Source organism: Vitis vinifera, chromosome 6 (assembly GCF_030704535.1).
Source record: "Vitis vinifera cultivar Pinot Noir 40024 chromosome 6, ASM3070453v1".
Taxonomy (NCBI): Eukaryota; Viridiplantae; Streptophyta; class Magnoliopsida; order Vitales; family Vitaceae; genus Vitis; species Vitis vinifera.
Genome location: NC_081810.1, coordinates 24532501 through 24540000, shown reverse-complemented (window position 1 = coordinate 24540000; position 7500 = coordinate 24532501). Strand labels below are relative to the sequence as shown.

The following is a 7500-nucleotide window of genomic DNA, read 5'->3' as shown; positions in this document are numbered from 1 at the left end:
TACTGCTTCTTCTACACATTCATCTCCACTCCATAATGGAGAATAGCTATAGCTAATAGTTAGGATTCATAAAAAAATCTATAATGACTCATGGGAGAAGCCTTTCCCGCATCAGGCACTAATATTTTTTTAACGTCTAATTAGATCGGGTAATCGTTCACATTAAGAACAGAAGCTCGTTGCTTTTTTTGTTTCCCTATAATTTAATTGGAGCCATTAAGGCTCTATCCATTTATTCACTCAACCCAACTTTGAATTCATTTTGTTCTGCTCTAACAATTCAAACAAGGTTTTGTGCCGATCTGCTAACAATGATATATTCTCAGAATTCTCCATTGATAATTGATACGACATGCTGTTTTTTCCATTCATTCCCTTTCAGGGATCAGTCGCGGTCTTACAAACTATACCAATGGTATGGACGAATCCGTTCCTTCATCCAAATGTGTAAAAGATTCTAGCCGCACTTAAAAGCCGAGTACTCTACCATTGAGTTAGCAACCCGAATAAGATAAAATTCAATTAAAATAATTAGGGTATGTAGATACAACCGGAATCAAAACAAATGAAAGTAAAGAGATTGGGTTACACGACGCAATCAAAACATTGAACTAACAATAAAATAAATAAAATAAAAAAAAAACACACATTTTCTAATCGATTCTGAAGATAAAAATGAACAGCTCAGATGAAAATACAAGAAATTCTTAGTTATTAGATAGATAAATGTAAAAATTTATAGACCAACTCTTATCTTATCCATTTTTTTGATTGAAAAAACTGCTTATGGCACAGCGAATACAACGAAACCATCATTTGAATGAGGTAAAGTAAAAACCAAACCTATGGAATGGAGAAAAAAAGATTCATTTATCTACGATCAAATTATAGTTGTTTTCTACACAGTTGTCAATATGAATGAATGTTGAGAAAAGAATACAATGTAGAAAACAAAAAAAATTCAAATTTAATAAATCTGAATTTAAATTCAAATAAAAAAAAATAAGGACTTGTGTTGGATTGGCACTATATAGATAATCTACATAGATACAAAAAAGGTGTAGATGGCGAAATAAATAAGGAAAAAGTAGGAAAAAATCGCGGGTCTATTCAATCATCTATTCAATCAATATAAAGAGAATGTATAATAAGCAAACTTGATCCCGTGTTTGTTAGTAGAGTTCTAAGAAAAACCGCCTGATTGAAGGTAATGTCAGAATTTTATATTTCTAGATATAATTCCTTCATCTATTCACTTGATCTTTTTTCTATCCATCTTATATCAATAAGATAGATTAAGGGGCAGTAGTAGAGAAAGTTATACAAAGCTATATACGAGTCATCCCCCCCTCGTTTTTTGTATTTCATTGATTGAATTTGAATTTCGTTTGATTAAGACGAAGTTCCGTAAAAACCTCCGCTTTCTTTGAAATATCATGAACAGTTCCTGTAGGTTGAGCTCCTTTTTCAAGGAAATATAGAATAGCAGGAACATTTGAATAAGTTTGATTCTTTATCGGATCATAAAAAACCCACTTTCCGAAGATCTCTTCCTTCTCTTCGGGATCGAGCATCAATTGCAACGATTCGATAGACGGCTCATTGGGATAGATGTAGGTGAACAATACCCCCCCCCCCTAGAAACGTATAAGAAGTTTTCTCCTCGTACGGCTCGAGAAAAAATGATTCAAAGTTATGTCGATGTATAGAATTCCAATGGCAAATAGATCTATAAAATCATCAAATTCATTAGACTATGATTTAATTTAAGTCCTTTTTTTTGTTCTTCTTTCCCCAAAAAATATAAAATCATTCGTACTCATAACTCAAGTTGGATAACTCTCAAATAGCTCAAAGGACAACCCTTAGGCATTTCATTTATTGAGCGGTCTCTAACCCCCTTTTTGTTTGTCTCGTTTAAAATCTATTGTATTCGTCATTCTGATCCTAATCCTAGTTTTTGAGACAATTGAAAACGGCGTTTCCTTGTTCCGGGATCCTTTATTTCTGTTTTAAATCATTGGGTTTAGACATTACTTCGATGATCCTTAATCCTTTCAAAATGGCAGCAACATACCTTTTTTTTGTGATTTATTTTTATCAAAGAATCATACGAACGGTTGATTCCCGCACGATACACTTTTGATTGAAAGTGTTCTACAAATTCAAACAAATTTTCTTTTTGGATTTTAAACTTGCTTGAATTGTATCCTTTCGTCTATATCGAAGATATACTTACAAAGTATTTCCAACTTCTTGATTGGCACTAACCCTAGATCCTTGCCCCCGAGAAATGAATCAATACTTTCTACTCGAGCTCCATCATGTACTATTTACATTACAACCCAACAAAAAAAGAAAAGAGGGGTTCTTCTAGTGGAGCAGAACAAACGATGTCGAGCCAAGAGCACCTTCATTCCTATATAACTATATAATAAAATTTGAATATAAAAAAATGGTGGGTGTAAAAATCCACAACTGATCATGTCCTTCAAGTCGCACGTTGCTTTCTACCACATCGTTTCAAACGAAGTTTTACCATAACATTCCTCTAGTTTGGAGCCGGTATGTAATTGATTCAATTATGGAACCATGAATAGTCATTGTTTTAGTCGGTACATAGTAATCTATACTTGTTTCTTTTTTTTTTATGGATGTGTAGATATTTTTCTGAAGATGTCTCATCAAGAATTCAACTTAATCCCGTATTTTATTGTATGAATGCAACATTTTTTATTAGATTTTCTTATATCTATAATCTAGATAAATTATATATCTATAAAATGATTTATATTTTTATATCTTTTATACCTATAAAATTACATATAAATATAAAATTAGATATTCTAATATCTATAATTTATCTATAATATATCTATAATATATAAATAGTATAATAATAATAGAATATCTATAATTATATATATATTATTATAAATATTCTAAAATAATTATAGATATGATAAAATATAATATTATTATATATTTTATAATACATAATATAATAGACATTTATATTTATATATTTATAAAAATTTTTATAAAAATCAAATTTATATAAAAATAAAAGGATACAAATATAAAATAAATGAGTTATTTTTGAATCTGCATCTTCAAGTGACACAATAGGATAGATTCATCAATCTAATACTTTCTTCAAGTACGAAAGACTAATCTAATAATAAATCATTACAAATATTTAATTGAAAAAATTGACTACTTCGACATCATTACATCATTATTTGAGTTGAATAAAGTTTTACAAACAATAAAAAAAACCGCATTTGATCCTTATAAATAAGAGAGATAAATCCATGTTTCGTTTTGAACTGAACCAACAATGATTTAAAGCAAATAGATAGATCAAAAAAAAATCCAATTTCTCTTCGTTTTTTTTCGTGAAGAAGATTTAGATCGTTATTCTTTCATATGATTGATAAAATAAGAACCGAAAGAATAGGAGATTTCTGTATCTTAGACTGAACAATTGTTACTGGAAGTAATTATGGATATTCTATGTGAAATATTTTAATTTAAAAAATTTTAAAGATCATAAATCTTTTTCACGAAAATCGAAACCTCATTGTCGCTGAAATAGAACGATAACAAATACATACATCTAAAAATTTCCTTCCTCATTTTTTAGGTATTTTGTTATATTTTGTTTGACTTGAGGTTCAGTAATCTTTCTGTAATTTTTCCATAAGAATCTTTCCATAAAGTAAAAAGTAAATAGAATGTATGAATTGCCCCGTCTGAATTGTTACATAGATTTACAATAATAGATTTACAATAATTCATTAGAGCCAAAGACGAAATACCTAAAACTGAGGTTCAAAGAAAATGGATTTGTTACATATGTAACTTGATTGTTTGTTAATGAGATTTGTACAGACACCGATATTGAAATTGATACCTTCCACTACTGATCTATTTACTGATCTATTTCACAAATAATATGGGATGATGAATCATAAATAAAAAAAAAGATCCTCTTTTACGGGATGCTAGACTATCTTGTCTAGGTACAAAGCCAAACGAGTCTTTGTTCCTATTTTTATTTTAGTTTCCCCTAACCTAGCCTTAAGAGATTTAATCCCATTAATTGAATTCCATTAGTACCAAGAAAACCCTCTTGTTTATTTTTTAATAAAACAATCCACAGAGAATTAATAATTAGGCTACCTCATTTAAGGGATAGGGAATAATAGATAGGGAATATAGAGGCTTTTCTTTCGGATTTCGATCTAGAATGCATCATTGAGAATGCAAATGGATATGAGACGTAAGGTTTTTCTAAGTAACTAACCTTCAATATGAAGGGGATAGGCATAGAATCAAAGGCCCCTCCGACTTTTAAAGCAATCTTTATTCTGATATAATTGGTATGCTCTGGGACGGAAGGATTCGAACCTCCGAATAGCGGGACCAAAACCCGTTGCCTTACCACTTGGCCACGCCCCATTTAGATTTCTAGTCGACACTAATAAACACTAATATTGTTATTAGTCGTTCGTCAATTCCAGTCCAAATATTTATGGAATAGATTAGATTGTTGCTAGGATTTTGACACGTATAGACATAGAATTAAACTGAATTTATTGATCATTACATATAATTCAATTAAGATATTTATGAAAGTATGATTTCTTCTATTCTCTTTTGAGACTTGAAGTATTCTTGATTGGGTGAGTTAAAAGAAAAAGAAGGATTTTTTGGTCTACCCTACTTTATTCTTTTTTCCCTTATATCAATACCATATCAATAACTCAATCAAAATTCAATTATCTCCAAGAACAAAATGTTTGTTATGCTTAATATCTTTAGTTTGATCTGTATCTGTCTTAATTCTGCCCTTTATTCGAGTAATTTTTTCTTCGCCAAATTGCCCGAAGCCTATGCTTTTTTGAATCCAATCGTAGATGTTATGCCAGTCATACCTCTGTTCTTTTTTCTCTTAGCCTTTGTTTGGCAAGCCGCTGTAAGTTTTCGATGAAATATTTAATACTGCCCTAGAAAAATTCATGATTTCTTCGAGAAAAAAAATTCTAACAATTGATAAGATTAGAAAAATCTTAGATTATGAACCCTCAATTAAAACATTGAAAGTCAAAGTATCGGATAGTCGCAATAAATCTGTATCACCTCATTCTAACCCTTTCCTTTTTCCAGTGAAAGGCACTATTAATTAGGGTCCCCCACAATATCTAATTGTGGGTATGAAAGAAAATTTTGGCAATGAAAGACTCTTAATTACAAATGATTTTTTGAAAATGCTTTTCCATTTCTAGAAACTACTTCTCATGTCTTGGTGTCAAAATAGGAGTCAAAATAGGATATGTGGTATAAAAATGGAAAATCTATTCTCTTTTTCCCAAAAAATGATCTTGGAGATTGTGTAATGCTTACTCTCAAACTCTTCGTTTACACAGTAGTGATATTCTTTGTTTCTCTCTTCATCTTCGGATTCCTATCTAATGATCCGGGACGTAATCCTGGGCGTGAAGAATGAAGAATAAAAAATAAAGGCATTTTCCTTACTTGATTTTCAAATTTTCTTCGGATTTTATCTATTCCACACCTTTAACTATGAAAAAAGAAAAAGGGTTCGAGAAATTCGAAAGATAAATAAAATATCAATTCATCAATGGAAACGGAAAGAGAGGGATTCGAACCCTCGGTACGAATAACTCGTACAACGGATTAGCAATCCGCCGCTTTAGTCCACTCAGCCATCTCTCCCATACATAAAGTAAAGATTGAAAAAGTCTTTCTTTATCTTTCTTTATTATTTTTTTATCTCTTTTTATTATATAGATATATACAACTTTTATCAGCAATTCCAATTCCATAAAGTAAGGGCTCGAAAAATATATTTCCAATAGAAATATAGAAAAAAAAAGAATCTTTCTTTGAGTTTGTTCAAAAGGGCCTTTTTATTTTATTCCCACGGCCCGGATAGGTACTGACCTATCCAGGCCCTTTTTTGTTCCAATGAATCATAGATAGAAAAAAATTTATCTGATTTGAAAACAAAAATGCTTGTTATTAAAGCAACAACAATAATAAGAAGAACTATTTCCATTCCTATGATATAGAGTCAAAATAGAATCAAAATGTGAGTTCTTCTTATTATTTTATAATTCTTTTTTTCTTGTTTTTTTCTTTACTATTTACATTTACTTTGCTGGACTAAAAACAAGAAAAAAAGACCTATTATTTAATAATTTTAAAAATTATTTATTAAATTCCTTTTTATAATTATAATGAATTTAGTTATTCAAGAAAAAAACTTTATTTGAACGCTTGAGTCCACAAAAAAGACTGTGATTTTATTTTTTATTCGATTCAGTTTTCCCGAATTTTATAAAAAAATTCGACATAGACATAAGGGAATACCTTAAAAAAAAGATTCAAACTCTCTCTTTTTTGAGAAAATCCTTTCTTTTCTTTCAAGCAAAGAAAAGAATGGGGAAGTTAAAAAAAAAAAGGGAACTATGGATTCTTGCACAATGCGTTTTTATGTTATGACTTAAGTGGTTTTGTCGAGACGTATCTGTAAAAACTAAAAATCCTCCAGCAAAAAATAGAACTTGTTATTTAGTTATTTAAATGAGACCTCTTTTCCTAATCTCATTAAGTCCCCAACAAAACTCTAATTTTCATGATTCTTTTCTGATTCTATCTTGATCGTGTCCGATTCCTTTGTTCGACAAAAGGTCAATTTATATACAATAATCACATTGTAGCGGGTATAGTTTAGTGGTAAAAGTGTGATTCGTTCTATTAACCCCCCTAATAGTTAAGGGTTCCTTCGGTTTGATTTGATTCAAATTCCGACGAAAAACTTTATTTCTTATCTTAAAAGGATTTAATCCTTTACCTCTCAATGATGGATTTGAGGAAGAATACACATTCTCGTGACTTGTATGAAATTTGGAAATTGGATTATGAAATTACGAAACATAATTTTTATGAATTGGATCAATACTTCCAATTGAATGAGTGTGAGTAAAGGATCCATGGATGAAGATAGAAAAGTGTATTTCTAATCGTAACTAAATCTTCAATTCTAAGTTTGTTTGTATTTGTAGAGGGGCGATTGAAGCAAACTAGCTAGTAAAGGATGTCTTTGGTTTACTAGAGACATCGAAATATTGTTTTAGCTCGGTGGAAACAAAATGCTTTTCCTCAGGATTCTCTCAAATAGAAATAGAGAACGAAGTAACTAGAAAGATTCTTATAATCACCCTGTTCTAGAGGGATCATCTAGAAAGCCAATCGTTTTGAATGCATTCAGGCAGAAAAGCTGACATAGATGTTATGGATCGAATTTTTTTTTTATTTCATTCATGTCTTAAATCTGGAAATTTATCCATCCTCCATAAAGGAGCCGAATGAAACCAAAGTTTCATGTTCGGTTTTGAATTAGAGACGTTAAAAATAAAATGAATCGACGTCGACTATAACCCCTAGCCTTCCAAGCTAACGATGCGGGTT

At 30.4% G+C, this 7500-nt stretch overlaps 1 protein-coding gene and 1 non-coding gene across 2 annotated transcripts in view; both read right to left on the bottom strand.

The window, feature by feature from the left end:
- Positions 1 to 183: 183 nt before the first annotated feature.
- Positions 184 to 7500, bottom strand: part of LOC132253969 (ATP synthase subunit alpha, chloroplastic) — a 9974-nt gene continuing 2657 nt past the window's right edge. The window contains exon 1 of the mRNA XM_059737679.1: positions 184 to 7500. This exon is cut by the window's right edge and continues 2657 nt beyond it. The gene's annotated coding sequence lies outside the window, so the exon portion shown is untranslated.
- Positions 5655 to 5742, bottom strand: TRNAS-GCU (transfer RNA serine (anticodon GCU)). Its single transcript has one exon. It is a non-coding gene; the product is annotated as a tRNA-Ser (tRNA).